This window comes from Branchiostoma lanceolatum, chromosome 18, assembly GCF_035083965.1.
Source record: "Branchiostoma lanceolatum isolate klBraLanc5 chromosome 18, klBraLanc5.hap2, whole genome shotgun sequence".
Lineage (NCBI taxonomy): Eukaryota > Metazoa > Chordata > Leptocardii > Amphioxiformes > Branchiostomatidae > Branchiostoma > Branchiostoma lanceolatum.
Genome location: NC_089739.1, coordinates 10,665,884 through 10,684,993, shown reverse-complemented (window position 1 = coordinate 10,684,993; position 19,110 = coordinate 10,665,884).

Genomic DNA, 19,110 nt, shown 5'->3' with positions numbered 1-19,110 from the left:
ACATAAGATAAAGTTAAATATTAGCAAAACATAATTACAAAGATTAACGCTACTGCCTCTCTTAAGAACTTTAATCTGTAACTCTATGGTTAAGTCCAAACTTTCAAACAAGTAATACATCAAATAAAGTACAGCAACAGGTTATATTGCCTTTTTTAAAGTTAAATTTCAATAATATTCTGTATACTAGTGCATAATAGAACCCTAACTCTAAAGCCTACAAAAATATCTTGGTGCACAGTCAAAAATTAGTTGCACATTCATCCATTATTTCGAGCCCTAAATGTCATTTTGGCGGCGCCCGTAAACCGATGGTAAAATACAACAGGTTTTATTATCAAAACTCAAGACATTATTTACCCTTGAAATTTTATGTCAATGGCCAACTTTCAATGTAGGCTAACATTATTACACCTAGTCCAAATCAAACGAGAAAGAACCCTCTCGAGTCCCCACTTTATTTCAAAATTGGAATAGCCTTGGCGTGACACGTCTGACCATATCATCAAATTTAAAGCTGTATGATATAAACAAAGTTTTCTATCATGTATGTTCCCCTTTTGTTCAAATTGGTTAGAACCCCTCCCATACCTCAAATGTCCACCCCACACCTTTTGTTTATGGAAGTCACACCTAAACATTGGCAAACAAAGCTCTTGACATTTAAGTATTTACAAGGGCGAGAAGGGAAAAACAAATAAACACAGGCAACCACTTCGAGATATCGCTGTCTGGGTCTTTTGTTTCCCATTTGTCCTTCAAAGACAGGCAAACAAAAGTGTTTATTCACATCGTACCTGGCCCCTTTATCAGTATTTGTATGTTGTGTCCCTCGTGATGTTGAATAACCTCCCAAAACAGCGACACTGACGGGTCAAAGGTCACGGCGCACGGTAGTACAACAGTCCCTCCCTCGTCGGCAAATATTTCCTCTTCTAGAATATACGTAAAAATAAATTGTTAGAAAATATCGACACAACAGAGGGACGAAGGCTCCCATATTATAACCTATACGCCAAAAGTAATACATGAAAACATTTCAAAAACGTGAAATTAGTTATGAGGGTCTTAGTGCATATAGGACTGCCCGTCAATTTACCATAAAGCGTTGCTGGTCCCCCTGAATTTACCATCAAGACAATACCAACTACTGTTTTATGTTCGAGGTTTTCGCTGGGACCGATTCACTGCAAACTTAAAACCACCGTGAAAATTTTTGTCCTGAACACTGTAGCAGTATGTGACTGTAGCGCTGCCGCGAACTCAAAACCACCGCGAACACTCCATTTTAGCCTTAACGCGAAATAAAAACCACGCGAACTTAAATGCATTTACAGTATCCTAATTTTACCATTCAGCATACCCCATACAGACCCTTAGTTACGCATCCGGTATTTTAGTTAGGTGCACAGAAAAGAGGAAGTCAAAACAATGACTCATTTTTTTCCATCCGTTGACGATTCCCCTAAAAGTACAAAAAAATTCCCCTTCTGCGTCCGTGCAAACTAGACACCAATTCAAGTGTGGACTTAAGAAATAGTACTGTAGTGATTTGTACTTACCGGCCATCGTCGTATGTACGAGCAAGCAGACAAACAGTAAACACAGCATGGTACGTCGTGACCTTGACTTGAACCCTGCGGTTAGATAAAGGACAAACAACATCCTTTCAGAACTTCGGTCTCACGGTCTGTATGTCTCCACTCTAAGCCCCCCTCCCCAAACAGACTTACTATAATTACATCATAATATAATCAGTAAGGTGATGATGCCCAATACAAAGGCTGTTTTATAAGTGAGTGTATAGTTAATTAACTTGATACTGTTTTAACAATCTGAACTAAACGACTGTAACCCAGTCAAGAATTACGTGAAAGTGATTTCAAACAAGTTTAGCTCAAATGTCTCAGCGAACAGTAGAGCTATACTCTCCCTTTGGTCATGACAGAGAAGACACCATGTACAGTATAAACGGGTTCAGTGTGCCATAGAAATTTCCCTATCTCTGTTCGATAAGCAAAATGAACAGTGGACCACAGCTTAACGTCCCGACTTAAGGACAGTAGCCCTTTAGTAGCGTGCATGTCGGGTGAGCGAAACAGCCGGGATTCGAACTCACGACTTCTTGGTCCAGAGGGAAGGCTACTATCAACTACTAGACTACGTCGCCACATAATTTAAAGGCCTTGGCCGGGGGTGAGGGGGCATCTAGAAAATTTAGAAAAAAGAGCTAGTCGTACATACATAATTTACCACGGTTCAAATTGCGTTTCATAGACGTTTTATATCAACAAACGCTACTAACAGGTTGTACTTACCAGTCATGTCTGTACAATGAATTCTCAAAGGTGCTCGAGTCACAGTGGTCGAACAAAATGGACGTCCGATGAAGCGACGTACGTTGTTGACCTAGTCCAGTCTAAGAACAGGTTTTGCCGTCGTATAAGGCAATGATACTATGGGGTTTTCCTGAAGTTGCTTAAGGGGAACCCCAGACCGGAAATAACCAATGCGTTGTTCCGGTTTTATTCGTTTGGGGAAAATACCTGCCTCGCGTTTCGTGTTAGCACAACTTATTCAAGTGTGGGGGTGAAAATTTAAAACATTGTACATGTAGGCTGATGAAAAAGATAAGAATATTATGATAATCTGCACACACAAAAATTACAGGAAAGTGATAGTAATACTGAAGATAACACAAAAACAAATTTCCCATAGGTGGGAATTTATTTCTATTATTTTTCTGTTTGTCTCCCACACACCCCTCTTTGTTTGTATGTTCGAAGAGCAATGGTTTCGACATGGGGCTTTTCCATCATGCATTTATAACAGGACTTCCTCTTTTTAACTGAACCGCCTATAAACATGGTGATAAGTGATAGGCCGGTAGGGCATTGACCCACCTCACGAAAACGAGGCTCCACGCAGGGGTTTCGCAATGGACGATGGGTACCCGGAAGTGGTGCGCGCGGTATATTTAAATCGGGGAGCCTTTCGGCTGCGGTAAACCTCACTTTATGTCGGAATCAAAACACATGTGTGCTATTATGGGTGGATACTACCTTCGACGTATCTAAATAGCCTTTTTATTAATACAAATGATTTTGAATTACAACAGATATACTACATATAGGTCTGTTTGGGAGATTTCATACTATAGATAAATAGTATATACATATATGAAATCAAAACATCTATATATATAGAATAGTATGTAGATATATGATGACACCATAGAAAATAGTTAATGAACCTTCACTAGTACAACCGCCTTGCTACTACAAAATAAGACAAGAGTTCCACGACCTCAAATCTCCATGAACAATTCTATTCATGCAAATGACTTACACATTTGCATACTATATGCTTGGTCATAAACACCTTTATCTACCTTACATGTTGCAATAATGACAGTCCTATAATTTTCCAATTAGATGAATTATGGTATTTTGCATTGATTATGCAAATTAGGAATGTATTTGCATAATTGGTATCTGTTGATGCTCCACTTTCAATAAACTACATATGTTACATGTATTTGAGTCTGATAATGGAAAACACTGCAAATATAGATAATCCTCATTAGCTATGCTAAGTAACAATTAGCATAATTTGCACTTCATTATGTATATCTCTGTCTAAGCTACATACATACTGAATATCATGGAAATCCGTTGTTCCTTTGTTCAGTTATTCTCCATAGAAGATTTTCACAAAAACGCCCTTGCAGTTCCAGAGAAAGCTGCTAGGGGGCCCAAACCTACACCACTTCTTTATTACATCACAGGCTATCTGCCACCCAAAAATCAAGACCACAGCACGTCCATGTCAAAAGATACAAAAATTGAAGTTCTGCTGCAGTACCAAGGTCACACACCAGGGGGCTCAAAATCGACCTTGACCTTCGGCTTCACATCACCCGCCCAGATACCAAATGTCATCGTAATCCATCCAGAGGTTCTTGAGTTATGCTGACTACAATAGTCCGGAATGACAAACACAAACACACACACACACAAACACACCAAAAACAATATCTCCATTTTTCATGGAGATAATAATAGATCTTACTTCAAATGACTATGCCGGCATGCCATAAAGCCCCATCATGAGCAAAGGAGGGGGGGGGGGTTGGGGGGTTGTGGTCCCGGGCTAAGGCGGGCAGGCCTCCAGCCTGGCACGGTAAAACTCAACTGTGGGAGCTGTCACAACCGAGGCAGGGCATTCCACTGGGGAATGCTACGGGGGAAATATGAATATCTGTATGTGTCTGTTCTGGCGTTGGTGGTTTGAAATTTGAGATGGTGGCTCTGAGCTGGTTTCAGTTAACCGTCAGTGTTTATATTGATATGATTGTGAACTAGTTTGTAGTTCAGAGAGAAGGGGCCACTAGTACCGAGGACGTTTCGGCCCCAGGTCCAGGACGGTTCGGCCCAAGAAAATCATGTTGATTACCAACACGCGTGAAGTGGCGTTCTGTCCCCGGCGCAGCACGGTTTCAGGAAGGGTCTGTCCTGTGAGAGCCAGCTGGTACTCACCCTCCAAGACTTGGCTCTAGCCAAGAATCTTGACCATAACAAACAGGTCGATGTCGCGGTGCTTGACTTTAGCAAGGCATTCGACACCGTACCCCACGAGCGGCTGCTGAGCAAGCTCGAGCACTACGGCATTGCTGACCTTCTTCAGTCTTGGCTTAGGTCCTTCCTAACGGAGAGAACCCAGAGGGTTGTCTTTGACGGCGGAACATCGATCTAAGGCTGTCAGGGTCACCTCTGCCCTTAGGCCCTTTGCTCTTTCTACTATACATTAACGACCTCCCCAGCTCCGTAGATTCACACGTTCGATTATTTGCCGACGATTGCTTGATTTATCGAACCACCAGCAAGCCAAAACTATCCTACATAGCACTCTAAGTTCTGCCATAATATTTGTTCAAAACGCACTTAGAAATTAGAAATGCGTCTGCCAAGCTGATATAGAAAGGCACCATAACTCGAGAAGTTCCAAACAAACAAAGGCCGGAGCATACTCCTGGTTTAGAGTCCTTTCTTTGCCATTTTTGGATAGGTGGAGTGAGAATCTAGGACAGAAGTTTATAAATTCGGTTTGCTGGGGCTCCTATGATAGTTTTGGTTGTTATTTTACCTCTGTAGGATGTGTTTTCGAGGAGTTACTGTTGTTTTTCCGACACCGCACACCTCCACGTCAAGCGTTCAGTGTAGCTAGACTGCCCAAGCGGTAACCAAGTTCTTTATCGTTAGAAAAACTTTGCCTTTCTATATCTGCTTGGAGCTCCTCAAGTTTTGGTCCACACAGATTTTTTTTGGGCGGGAGACATGGTGTTTCTTGTGATAATAGATTTTTTTTTTGCAGTTTTGCATAGCGATAGTTTCAATATCTTGCTTGTCTTTCTACTCGCTGCCTATAGGGGGCGCGCTTGTCCCAAAATGTTCTACCTGTATTTAGAGAACACAGACGTCAGTATATAAAGGAATACGGACCAAATTATTGAAGACTGGATAGAAAGCCTTATTACTAGTATTCAGCTGAACGGCTGCAGTTCAGTTGACCTCCGCATGGCGCCGTTTAGAAGGAGGTATGGAAAGCCGATATGGAGACAGGACTGTTTCGTTAATAAATATTTAGTAGGTTATAGCCAAAACCCAAACATCGATGCTTTCCTATTTCTCAACGAAACCCTGGTGTGTACCAAACAAACTACCCTGGCTGTAGCAGGTGGGGGGGGGGGGTAATTTTAGGGTAGTTTGGCCACCAAAGTGTTCCATATTGTCTAGGTAGTTGGGAATGTTAAACTTCCCACAGACTGACTCTCCTCTCCTGGCCATTTTTTTCTCTCCACTTTTGCCAAATTCTACGATCCATACCCCGATGGAAAGGCCTAGCGGGGGCCAGTTATACTTATTGTGAGTCAACTTGTGGTCCTTAACTATAGAAACCCACACAGGGCGAATACCGTGCTCTACCGGATCATTGCAATGCAGAGGAATCTAAATCCGTCCCCAACAACCCCTTTCAACAAGAGGCTTCGACTACACTGCGACCTCAGAGCAACCAAAAATTACTTCAATAGACTGGCTAGACTGACCACTCAACGAATTTCATAGATAAGGAACGAATTTAGTTTCAACGGTTTGTGTAACTTGTTGTCTTTTACATCATACTTTGAACATCTTGCATCATATTCCAATCCTAGAATCTAGGTTTACATAAAATTTAATTTCGGTCTCTTTACGGTCGCTCTGCGATTGCCGTATCGTGGAAAGAGGGCACTAAAAATGTTGAGTGCAGAATGTGTACTGCAATGATCCATTTATATAGGCAAAATAAAGACGTTTGAACAAAGATATACGATACAAAATATACACGACCCCGATGTTATTGAACTTGAGCTTTACAATTTCTAGTTCTTGATTCTTGTCGCCAGGTAATCAAGTTAATTTCCGCCCGTGACGTCATAGTAAACATGGCAGCCGGTTCGGAACCTGGTACCTTGTACTCGCGGAAAACGTTCTTTTGAGAAGCAGAGAAACAAAAAATTATGATAACTTGCAGTTGTTTGTAATTTACGATGATTATACACAGTTCGTTTATCAAAACAACGTGTTTTTTTTGTGAGACACGGTACCTGGTTGCGAACCGGTTGCTATGTTTACTATGACGTCACGGGCGAAAATTAACTTGTTTACCTGGTGGCAGGAATCAAGAACTGGAAGTATTTTTTGTAAAGGTCGATCTTCCATAACATGCGTTGTATGTCTTATACTAACGTCTTTTTTTATTGAATGATATTTATAATGGTTGATTGTAATAAGCAACTGTACAGTTTTAAAAAATAATACATCCAGCGAGACACGTGTACAACAACACTCCGAAATCTAGACAATTACTTTTTTACATCCGCTGTCGCGAGGGATTTCGAATATTTCCTTCGCTCAGATTAACTTCTTTGATGTTTGACTCGTGAAGTTATTGTAAACAAGACTCGCATGCTTCTCGCGTGCTTTCTGCCACTCTGAGATTCTTCAGTTTAATGAAGCTGTAATAGTCTAGGAGGAAAGCTCTGTGCGCACGCTATGTGCTAACACCAGGATAGGCGAAATAGCTGAAGAAAAGTTACTCTGCCAACCGCTTGCAATATTGGTAATGTTACTTAGCGCCACCAGTACGAATGAGATTGAATAAGTGATGTAAATGTGAGACAGATGAAAATGAGTGTGTAAGCGCGCGTGTGTGTATGTTAGTGTGTGCGCGCGTGTGTGTATGCGTTTTTGAGAGAGGAAGTGTGTGTGCGTCTGAGTGTGCTTATGTGTGTGTGTTTGTGTGTTTGTGTGTGTGTGTGTGTGTGCGCGTGTGTGTGTATGCGTTTTTGAGAAATTGTGTGTGCGTCTGAGTGTGCTTATGTGTGTGTGTTTGTGTGTGTATGTGTGTGTGCTTGTTTGAGTGTATAAACGTATTCTAGCACTTCGTGTTTGAGTGAGTGAGTGAGTGAGAGAAAGAGAGAGTGAGAGAGAGAGAGAAAGAGAGTGAGTGAGTGAGTGAGTGAGCGAGCGAGTGAGTGAGTGAGTGAGTGAGTGTGAGTCTGTGAGTGAGAGTGTGAGTGTGTGTTTGTGGGCTTTAAATTGGGGGCGAAGACAATCATAACAAGACCACCATAACTCGTTCTTAAAATTATAAGCATTCGCCCTGTGCACTATTTTGTTCTCGCACTATCCTGTGGGTATTTTTCTCTCCATCCCTCAATATTTCCCCGTTTGTACCTCATGAATTAATAAATAGAACATGGAACTTAATACAGAGAGCCGCCTGATTAATAACTACTCAGGAAACGCCCTGTCGGTGTGGTGAAGAATTTTCTAAATTGAATACCAAACTTTTTCACGACGTCAACGACATAGCACACGGTTTGATTGACGTCTGGATAGCTGTTGCCATGACTACGGACCGAGAGTGTTGAGAAGTGCGGCTCTCGCCGCTCATAACAAATTCAGAAACTGTTCAGGAGAGAGCAGAGACGACAACTTGTGATTTTCCGATCCAACCGCGAACACAGGATGCAAACATGAGAACAAGCAACCAGCGACGTCTGATCCACCGGTAAGTTTCTCCGTGAGTTGTGGCACAACAGCTGGTCACATCGTTTTAGTGGGGCTAGTAGGGAACCAACCGTCGTGGGTCCACACTTAAAATTTCTCTATGAATAGAAAGGTGATTTAGCTTAACCCTATCTACTTGTAGACAGGGGGAGGGGGGCTACTAAAAGTGCCCGCGCCAACTTTCAAGTCGTATAGCTCCCGAGCGACGTGTGCTAGGACTTACAAACTTGGTAAATGTTATAGAATTTAGTTGGCAACAATTTTATGATAAAGACATAAGTTTATTTTTTGCGGTGCCATGGCAACGGGTTTCTGACAGGAATATTTTACGAATTTCACTAATTTCGGTTTAAACAATGAGGTTTTAGTTTTTTCTTCCCAACCACACTTGTTTTCCTACAGTCTATGCAATGTAGTGCAGAATTTGTGATTAACCATGCTAATTTTATGAATTCAAAATCCAAGATAGCGGACAAGGGTTCGCGCTTTAGATTTCTCTAAGAATGAAATAGTAGTTTTGCATAAGACCACAGATTATCACACAAGAAAATCTTTCTCTCCATTTTAAGAGAAAAATGAGAAAGAAAAAAAATTGTGAGTGTGGTGGGCGCATATTGGTTAACCCTGTGTCGTATCTGCATCCTCCTTTTTTCCATGGATGAATCAATTATGGCCCGATATCGTGATGAAGTGAACTAATTTTTGTTTCTTTATCGTATTCAGCGACTGCTGGCCATTTTCCGGACGGTTCCTGTGTGGACACAGCACCCCTACCGCACGAGGAAAGACCGTCGGGCGGGACCAGCGCACCTCGCCGCCGGTAACTACCTTTCTCACTCCGTACACTTCTCCGTTCGTAACGTACTTTACAGTTTATAGTTGACGTATACCTTTGTAGAAGCTCTTTGTAAAAAAATATTGTATATGTTCGAGGCAACGGTAGAGCTGTTCTTTATTCCGGAAAATTTGACAGCTATTGACAGGAACATCATGTAAACTCCGCACACTTCTCCGTTCGTAACGTACTTTTCAGTTTGGTTGACAAATACCTGCAGAAGCTCTTTGTAAAACAAATTGTAAATGTTCCAGGCAACGATAGAGCTGTTCTTTATTTCGGATAATGTGATCGCTATTGACAGGAACATTATGTACACAGTAAATTATTGACAGGATATGCGGGAATTAGTTGCAATTAGTCTGCCATTTGTTGTTGAATTGTTGTTATGGTTTAGCGGTAGGGTGAGTTATAGGTTGTGGGCTCGATCCCCGGTAGAAGCATTATTATATAAACATCCTTTTTTTTACTTTTCTTTCAAATTTGTAGTCTTATTTTTTGCACTATTTTACAGAATCGTCCTCAATTTTAGGGTTTAGTGTTGATAGGATTATAAGTTATTATTCACAAAATGAGGAATGATGTAAGATATGCTCTGATTGGCTCCTAACAAATCTATTTCTGTCAAGTGAAAAAAATATTTGAACAGGAACATCCTGTCAATAGTGGAGAAAATACGTATTATCCTGTTTATAGTTATTCTTATTGACAGGAATTATGGCGATCTTTGCCAATATGATAATTTAAACAAAATGACGATTTCAATTTCTCTCATCACAGCTTATATCATAGAAAAAGAATAACTATATTCCGCGACAACTGCTACATGTACAATGTATGTCAACTTGTAGATACATGGCAAATGAACTAAATGCTGACATCTAACAATTCTAAAGGTCAAATCTGATTTATGAATTACAGTAGAGACAATCTAGCTATGCCTGCTAATAATACTCTAGAACAGTATGTTGATGATAGAAGAGCTAATTATTGATATATCGCTTATTTTTCAGCGGGTTGACGCCCAGGTGGTCGGCCACCCGCGGGCCAAACCTCCCGACAACTACCGGGGTAACGGGCGCGGACCGGGGTTCGACGGGCCCGCTGACTACGGTTGGCGCGGACCGGGGTTCGCGGACCGCTGACTACGGTAAGACACTCCCTTAAGTTTACAGTATAGTTGTGACAGCTTTCGCAGAAATATCACCCAAGGCCTGGGAAAACCAATGTTGTGTGTCCTGAAAAAGATACGAGAGCCGGCTCCGTACATTGTACATGTCGAATTTTTTAACATAAATCATTATGTATTCTGAATTTCAGATGATGCTTCTTTTATTGTGTTTTCCTTTCAATGATTCGAATCAGCTTGAATTTTATCATTCGTATTGATGGTTTGTCAAACATTTGTCTTTTTATGATGCTTCATCAAGTTCTTGTTACACCATAAATGCATGGTACTACCAAGTAATTTTTTGTTATACATGCATATATTGTTTGATAATAATAAGAATTATTACTTGACAGTGTGTCTGGATGCTTGCGCGCAGCTACGATAAAATGGTTCATGGTTAGATATAAAGTTATATTTCCGATTAATGGTGATGACGCAAACGGCAGTGTTTTGTGTTTGTTTCTTTGTTTGTTTGTTTGTTTGTTTGTTTGTTTGTTTCTTTGGTCGGTTGGTTGCTTGCTTGCTTGGTATCCAAGTTTACATTGTGCTATATTGACGGTGGACAGATGTCTTTATGTATAAATACCAACCTTCTCATACTAATAGACAATATACAATCATGTTCCAATTCATTTTTCAGGTGAGACAGCCGGCCGGTTGTTCACCCGTCCTGAAAGCGGATGACACCAGGCGATCTTCGCCTGGAGGAACTAGAGAAAAAGGCCTTGTACCAGGTCTAGTCATTACTTGAATGTTATCGTAGCAATTGTTGAATGTATATCATGTTCAAAGTGAGGCCAACTGTTGTAATTGTTTTCGCTATCATTGTTGGATGTGTAGGTTTAGATCCGGCATGTTTTCCTGGGTGCAAGTACACAAAACAATGGTCAGATTGCGTTCCTTTTCGTAGGTTACAAGGTTTGGGTTTACAAACACGGGGTATACGTACTTGTTTCTTATGCACTGCGCAGCTACAGCAACAACCCACCGGTATCGCGACTAACTCCTCCCAGCCAACTTCACTATGCCTTCCCGATGAAATGATCGTGGCGGTTAGGGGTGTCACATTTGGGGAACTCTCAATTCAGAAACTACTGCCTCCTCAGAAGTCTTCAGTTGATATCAGTATCCTTGGTTTGGTGGAATGTGGAATCACAGATTTAGAACAGGGCATTTTGGCCGCGTTTCCTGTGTTGAGTTCCTTACAGCTTGATTCCAACAACTTGACTCACGTCAAGCGAGCCTGGTTCGACGGTTTGAAATCTCCGCAATTGATGTGGACCCTGTCATTGTCCAACAATAATATCAGTATCATAGATACAAGATGTTTCCAAAAGCTCACTTCCCTAACAACGTTGCTACTTGACAATAACTCATTGCAAAGCATCAAGCCATCTTGGTTTCACAATCTGAAATCGTTAGGCCTATTGTCTTTGAGATCAAATTCAATCGAAATCATTAATCCTCAGGCTTTCAAATCATTGATAAGGCTTGACAGGCTAGATCTGAGCCGAAATGCACTGACGTGTCTGTCATGGGAGACTATGAACGGGCTACACAGACTAAAGAAGCTGGCGGTGAGTGGGAATAGATTGCTTGGTCTCGATAAGTCTGCTCCTTCGGTCATGAACTGGCGTCTAGATTATGCTTACACCCGCTACAGCGGCCAGAGGGTTGCAGTCAGGGTTAACCAAGTGCTTTTCTGTATCACCAAAGGTCCCGAACTAACGCAATATCACGTCCACATACACCATAACATCACCTCACGCCTAGATCACTTGGATGTGGAACAGATCAGTCTATGCAAATTTTGGAGGTATAGCATGGCTACAACAAACCAGATAAAGTATGACCTACCACTTGTAGCCATGTCGGTCAACACAGAGTCAGACAAACACACTCCAAACATCCCCCACTTGTGCACACATGCTTGGAAAGATGTCGGAGGTGTGACGGTAGTACTGGGGGGAGACACTACTCTGAAGATTGTTCCCATGGGTGTAGACAAGTACCACCAACCCCAAACTGTAGCTGCAGTTGTGTCAGATGTCATGGCTGATGATGATAACAACAGAAGCATGTCGTATGCTGAGGGACACAGTAGAAACATCAGCACCTTTGGTCATGAAGAAATGCTGAATGTGACATGTCATGTCGACATCTGGGGGGGAACATTCCGAAAAGTCTTCACCACGCCCGTGTCCAGCACTCCTCATGATGAAACTGTCTCTACAGAAAAGATGACCCCGGCCACAAGAAAGCCAATCACCAAGATAACCAAGGTCCCCCTGAATCAGACGACCCCTGTAACAAATGAAACTGTGACGGTGCGGCCGGGAAAAGAGCGATCCACATATCCTAACGCATGGATCATCGCAGTAGTAGCTGTTACAGTAGTAGTGGTCGAGAATATAGCACTGCTGGTAGCATGTATCATCAGAAAGCGGCGCTGTTGCTCACGGCCGGGTAACCCACCTCCGCCGCCGGCTGTCGTCCCCCTGAATCGCTGGGTACTCGGTGAGGCAGGTGGCCATGTTGTCTCTACTACAGGCGACGGTCACCAGTACAGCGAAATTCCCGACGACTACTTCAGACGCCACAACGCACAGCCATGGGTGCAACCTCCTTACTGCGTAATCCCAGACGAGTACTACACTGACTACTACAACACACGACCAGGGGCACAGAATCCTTACTGGGTAATCCCCGATGACTACTACAACTCCGAGAACACCCGGCCCCTGTCATACCCCCTGACTCTCCGGGTGCCCGGTCAAGACGACGACGCTGTACCTTTCTACGCCGCTGCAGCTAAGGTGGCCCTTCCTCCATCAACCCGGCTGGGTGGCAAACATCCATCCTACAGCAGACCCCCTCTTACTAGATCAGTCTCACAGATACATGCACGTCAGAGGAGGACAAACATTAGATCGTACGGCATGCATGTAGCGCGCAGGTACAGGGCCAGAGATATGGCCGTCATTGGTAGATATGGCAGAACACGGGGAGCCCTAGTGTCCAGGGCTGGCCTGTATAATAGCCCCTCTGCTCAGCGTACCCTGCCTTAGCAAGCATACATCACACAAACGTGAAGTACCAGGCTACACACAATCACAAACTCTCAAGGACACGCAAAAACATGGCATACCCACAGGCCCCAAGTTCCATTATTGTCAGATCTCAATAAAGGTGCATGTCTGTTTTTAGCAAAGACCGCATTCACAGTTTGAGCGCATGTAGCATGTGTTTGTGCGTGTGTGAGTCTGTATGTGTATGTGTGTGTGTGTGTGTTTGTATGTGTATGTGTGGATGAATGTGTGTGCTTGTATGTCTGTGTGTGTGTTTCTGCTCGTGTGTATGCATGTATGTGATGTGTGTGTGTGTGTCTCTGTGTGTGTGCTCGAATGTGTTTGTGTGTGTTTGTATTTGTATGTACGGTGTGTGTGTGTGCATGTGTGTCAGTGTATGTCTGTGTGTTTTATGTGTGTGTGTGTGTGTGTGCTTGAGTTTGTGTGTGTTTGTGTCTGTTGTGTGTCTGTGTGTGTGTGTGTGTGTGTGTGTGTGTGTCTGTGTGTGTGTGTGTGTGTGTGTGATAGTATGGGTGTATGTATGTGTGAGTGTGTATGTGTATGTGTGTGTGTGTATGTATGTGTGTATTTGTGTGTTTGTTAGTGGTTGTGTGTGTGTGTGTGTGTGATAGTATGGGTGTACCTAAGCCGGTAAAGAAGTGTGAATCCACAAACAGGGCAAATCATCTGCGACAAAGTATCTAGGGAGTGTACGTTACTGATCAGGGGTGGGTTAGTATCAACTCAAGCAGTTGGTTATGTGACAACAGTCAGACCTAGGGGAAGAGACAAGCAATCTACCTCTGTTCCAAAGAAAGTTATATATCCCACCAACATGAAGTTTACAACACGCTGATTTTATTTGCGTATCTTGACTCTAAACACACCTCAAATGTGCCCCTAAACATGAATTCAGATGTCCCAGATTTGTGAGACACCAACTAACCGTTCCACCTGCATGTATCTATTGTGCTATACATGTTCCTCCATCTCAACTAAGGGAAGGTATAGAGCTTGCAAGCGTTCTGACCAGATGAAAATACGCCTGCAAAACTGACACACACTGCAAGTTGTGGCTTGGAAGAGCTTTTTTTTTTTCAAATCCAAGATGAGTTGTGGATAGCTGCGCATTGCACTGCGTATTGTAGCGCCGTGGATACAATGATAGCTGTGGAATTCTATACTTATTTCTAATCTTGCACCCAGGAAAATTGCCGTGATTGGTTAGTGGTCTTCTGAAAATAGAAATAGTCGTATTGTGACTTTCAGTCTGAAAACAAAACTGTTCTAGAAAAAGGGCTCAGTCAGATTGTAATGTAAAACATATTAGAATTGTGAGTTACACATAAGTGACAGAAACTTCAAGATGAACCATGTTAAACTTCTTCCATTCAGTTTCCAGAGATGTCAATCAGAAATGGGCCCTGCAATGCAGATGAAAAAGAGCTTTTAACTTTATTTTCTTCAATGAATTGTAAAATATAAACCTCAAGTAAGATATTTGCAAAATTGACAAAAACAAGGCTGCTACGGTTTAGAAGGGCCTCTCCAGAAAAAGCATAGGGATGGGCAAACGTAGCATTTTTAATGAATAATAATTCAGTTATTATTATGCATTAGTCATAACCAGGCCTACATCAATGGGCCATGCCGGCCTCCCTGTACAAAAACGCCAAAAAGTGCGGGTCTGTCTGTGACTTGCTATTGGTAGCACCAGGCCACAACTATTTTGGAAATGATTATGATTATTAGGCGATTTTACATCAGAAATGCACGGTCTTTTGTTTTCATTTTTAACCAAATATTTGAAATTAATTAGAACAAAGTCAGATGGTAAGAGAGCCAGATTAGAGTGATAGTATCATATGGTAAATCTTGAAGTGTGTACCGTAACGTTCCTCAACGGCAGATAATGTAAATTGTGATTTCCATCACAGATGTGATCAAGACAGCATCCAAACCGCCAGGGGGCGCAGCTGGCTGGTATGACGCGTTTGCTGTCTTGCAAGTCAACTGCGCCCTCTTGCGGAGTGTGTAGGAAGGGCACCGTGAATCATACGAACTATTCAAACCTTTGTGAAACCAGTCCACAGACTGACGAGAGATGACTTACTTTTGTGACGTGTGAAATGTAAACTGTTGGTATGAACTCAATAAATATTGCATCAACATGTCTTAGGCCACGTGATTTTAATGATGTATGTGTGCGTATGATGGTCATGAATGAGAACGGACGTTACAACATAGTTTAAACTCATAAGGATGGAGACATCGAAACATTTCTTGAAGTTGAAATAACTGAAGAGGAAAATTCAATACTTGACCATAGAATCCAAGATTTTCATCCCATCATCAATATAACGGTGTTCTTTAGTTCTATAAGTTGACTCCTATTATTAAACATTTTAAAGCATTTCTTCATAAATTTTGTTACTAGTTTCCGAATCATGCATAACTTACATCGAATAAACTGTATGAAAGAAATCCACATTAGTCTTGAAAACCTGATAATATCTATCAATATCCTACTTATCTACTGACGGCAAAAAGAAATACACAGATTCTGATATCTATGTAGAATTACAACATACATTTGCAGTTCCTTTTTTTAAGTATACTGATCTTTTTTCTTCTACCCACAACCAAAAAAAACAAAAAAACAAAATTCAATTACAGCTCACCAATTACCAAAACGGACACTGTGCAGAGGAAAAAAGGAAAACAAAAACACAAGACTTCGGAGACTTTCTAACTTTCTTCTTTTATTCTGTCTCATTGATTATGTAGATAAGGCTCTAACTAGCATGATCTATTTCAAATGATGATCCTTACCAAAAGAACATATAAGTGTAAAGGTACCTTCTTTTGGAAGAATTCCAGATATTTATATTTCATCTTAAATTATGCTAATGCCTTGTTCATTTACATAATATATGCATAGTGTTGTGTTCCTTTAAGTATACGCACACACGTACATGTATACATTAACATAACTTAAGCAAGGTGAGGTCCACCTACAATTAACTTGCACATGTCACAAGTATAAAATTCCATCATTTATCAGTAAGCGGTTTCGCTTTTTTAAAATCAATTATTCAAATTAGCTCCTCATTTTCATGTTTTGTATCTGTTTACAAAACGTGAACACAATGGTATTAAAAGACTTTTCGAAGTTAATTTTATTTTTCACATCTCGTTCCTTTATACTGACATCTAGAGACGACTGAACTTCATATAAACAATGGAATGAAATATATGCTTACACATCTGAAATTTGTAAGCATAAATTTAAAAATTATTTATGAAAACAGGCATCACCATCAATCTCTTTTCTTACAAATATGAATATAAATGTTTCCCAATGTATTTGTTTTAAAACCTACTACAGAAATCCCCCAGGTATGCATACTTTAGGTAAGCAGAGGTTTGTAAATATATGCAGAGGCACGTATCATCGTGTAAGGATGTAACGTTACATGACTGTTGAGCTTGATTGACAGGTAAGGCTGGTGATGGCAAAAAACGTTGAAAAGTTTTCATCTCTATGTGACGAAATGGTACAGTTTTTAACCTTTCAAACACTATGGATTTGTATCATAAGGAAAATATTTCGCCTATCCAAATAGCTCCCAAAATTGGCAACCACTGCAAAATGAAAATTAAAACAAAAGCAGTGAAAAAGGCTGTTCATTCAGGGCGAATACGTTTCATTATCAAGTATAGAAAAGTTGAGACGAAGTGAGCCAGCACTATTTGGTCACAGCCAGTCTGCCTCAAGACTCATTAGACTTTAGTACCCGGTGTACGGGCGCGGGTATCCTTGTCTCTGCGTTATTAATGTGCTATACAAACCCGGATCTAAATTCATGATGGTTTTAATGTTGACATCGGTGATAGATACTGTTTTATTGAATACAGGGATAAAAGACTTGTTGGTTGTAACCATGTTTTATCGCTCCAATTCTTTTACATGCTTTATGGTATTCAAGTTTGAAAATGGGTATATCTTGTTTTTGGCCCGTCTTGTTTTTTTTACGTCCGCGCGCGCTAAATTTGGAGTCTGCAGAGGATGTCATCATCCATAAAATTTACTGGTTGTGGCCTTGGATAATATTTGGTGTAGTACAACCAGCTGCTGCTTGGGAAGCCGGTGTGTGGAGGATACACCGGCTATCCAAATACAGAACTTGCTATAATAATCGTAAACCTGTCCAATGTGATGTTTGTTCCCGGGCCTTCACTATTAATGACTGCAGACATAGACATGTACATTACATTGTGATTGCGAATTGCTTCCAGTTGCGCATCAATGACTAGTGTGCGTCAGAGACTACATGCTAATTTTGCAAATGGAAGTTCCATTGTTCGTCTAGGTGTGGCGTATGGTAAGTGTATATAAAATACCACTTTGTTGATTGCTTTTCGATTGCGAATGAGTTACAGTCTAGTAAACAACAATACAAACCACACGGCATTATTTGGGAGGAGTGTGCGTGTCTTTTCAGGAGCATGTGCAGTCTTGGCAATCTGACATATCATGTTGTAAAATGTCGTCAATCTTTACAATTGTGTACTTCAGTTAGCGACTACGTAGCCTGGTAACCATACCATCGGGACCTCCCCCTTATCACTACGGTACTGGGAGTGATGCCCGTCCGCCCAGGCAGATTCGTACACATGGGGGTGGTTTTACGGGCTTGATATTATATATGATTATCTACCGATAGTTGGTAAAAGATACGTTTTAACTAAATTTGTTAAATAAACAAAATCATCCTTCTTATTTACATGCACGACATAAACTTTAAAGTCGTACTTGCTTCTAACTACGTACAGCCAATTGACAGTAAAGGTAGGAGACATTGGGCCTTTCCATAAAATTGGCTGACAGATCCCGGTCATGTTTTCCTCTGTAACTGTACATTTACAATGTTCCTGTATTTTTTTTGACTTTAACAAAACATCTTTTTTTTCGGCCATAACAAAACATCTATCCACGTGTGCCGTTCCCAACTGTTATCAGACGTTGCTATCATTTTGCATCTTTTTCGTTCATTCCAGTGAGGTTAGACCGAGTGAAATCAATCATATTTAGAACATTTCGATTTCAAATATCGCTATTTCATATTTCATCGACCTTTCCCCACCAGTTGCATTACTCACATACTGATGCTATAAAATATGCATAAGCTTTATCGCCTTTTAATTACTGTTGGAAGGACAGACTGCCATTTATGCCATTTGTATGATTGCTTTTGCTACAAAAGATATGGTCACTACAATGCATTCACTGAGGCATTCATAATAGTGAATACTGTATAGCCAGGTTGTTGTCATTCTAAGTAGCCATTTGCGGGAAGAAAGTACGGTAAGCATTCGCAGGATTCTATGCTGGATCTTGTTTTGTAAGTTAAGCACACGTAGCTGCAAAATTTCGTATCATAATGTATAGATAGCCGAGTTCTGTTTTATATATCAAGCTGTACGTTAATCGAAGGATTTGTGAAATTCTTGATGTAGATATGTATCCAAACGTATGGATGTTGAAGATTACATTAGGGACTGTATGATTCAGCGTGCAAATAACCCATTGAATACTCCACGAACGCTACAGTTTTTCCACGTTACGTTTATAGTATTGATTGACATAGTTATGTACAAAATTTCAACGGGGATTGTTGTTTATTTTCTGTTTGAGTTTAGATAGCATATTGACCCCTGTGCAAAATGGAAAATTCTAAAATACCTTTTGCCAAACACTGAACATTTTACAAAGTCAGGCCAGTCAGACATTGATCTTTTCAAATTCGACCCCATATGCAAGTATGGGCTCTTCCAGGCACCGATATTCACACTTGACCATTAAAAAGAAAAAGACCAAAATTTGACTTTTTGAAAATAATCACCCAGGTCTAAATTTGA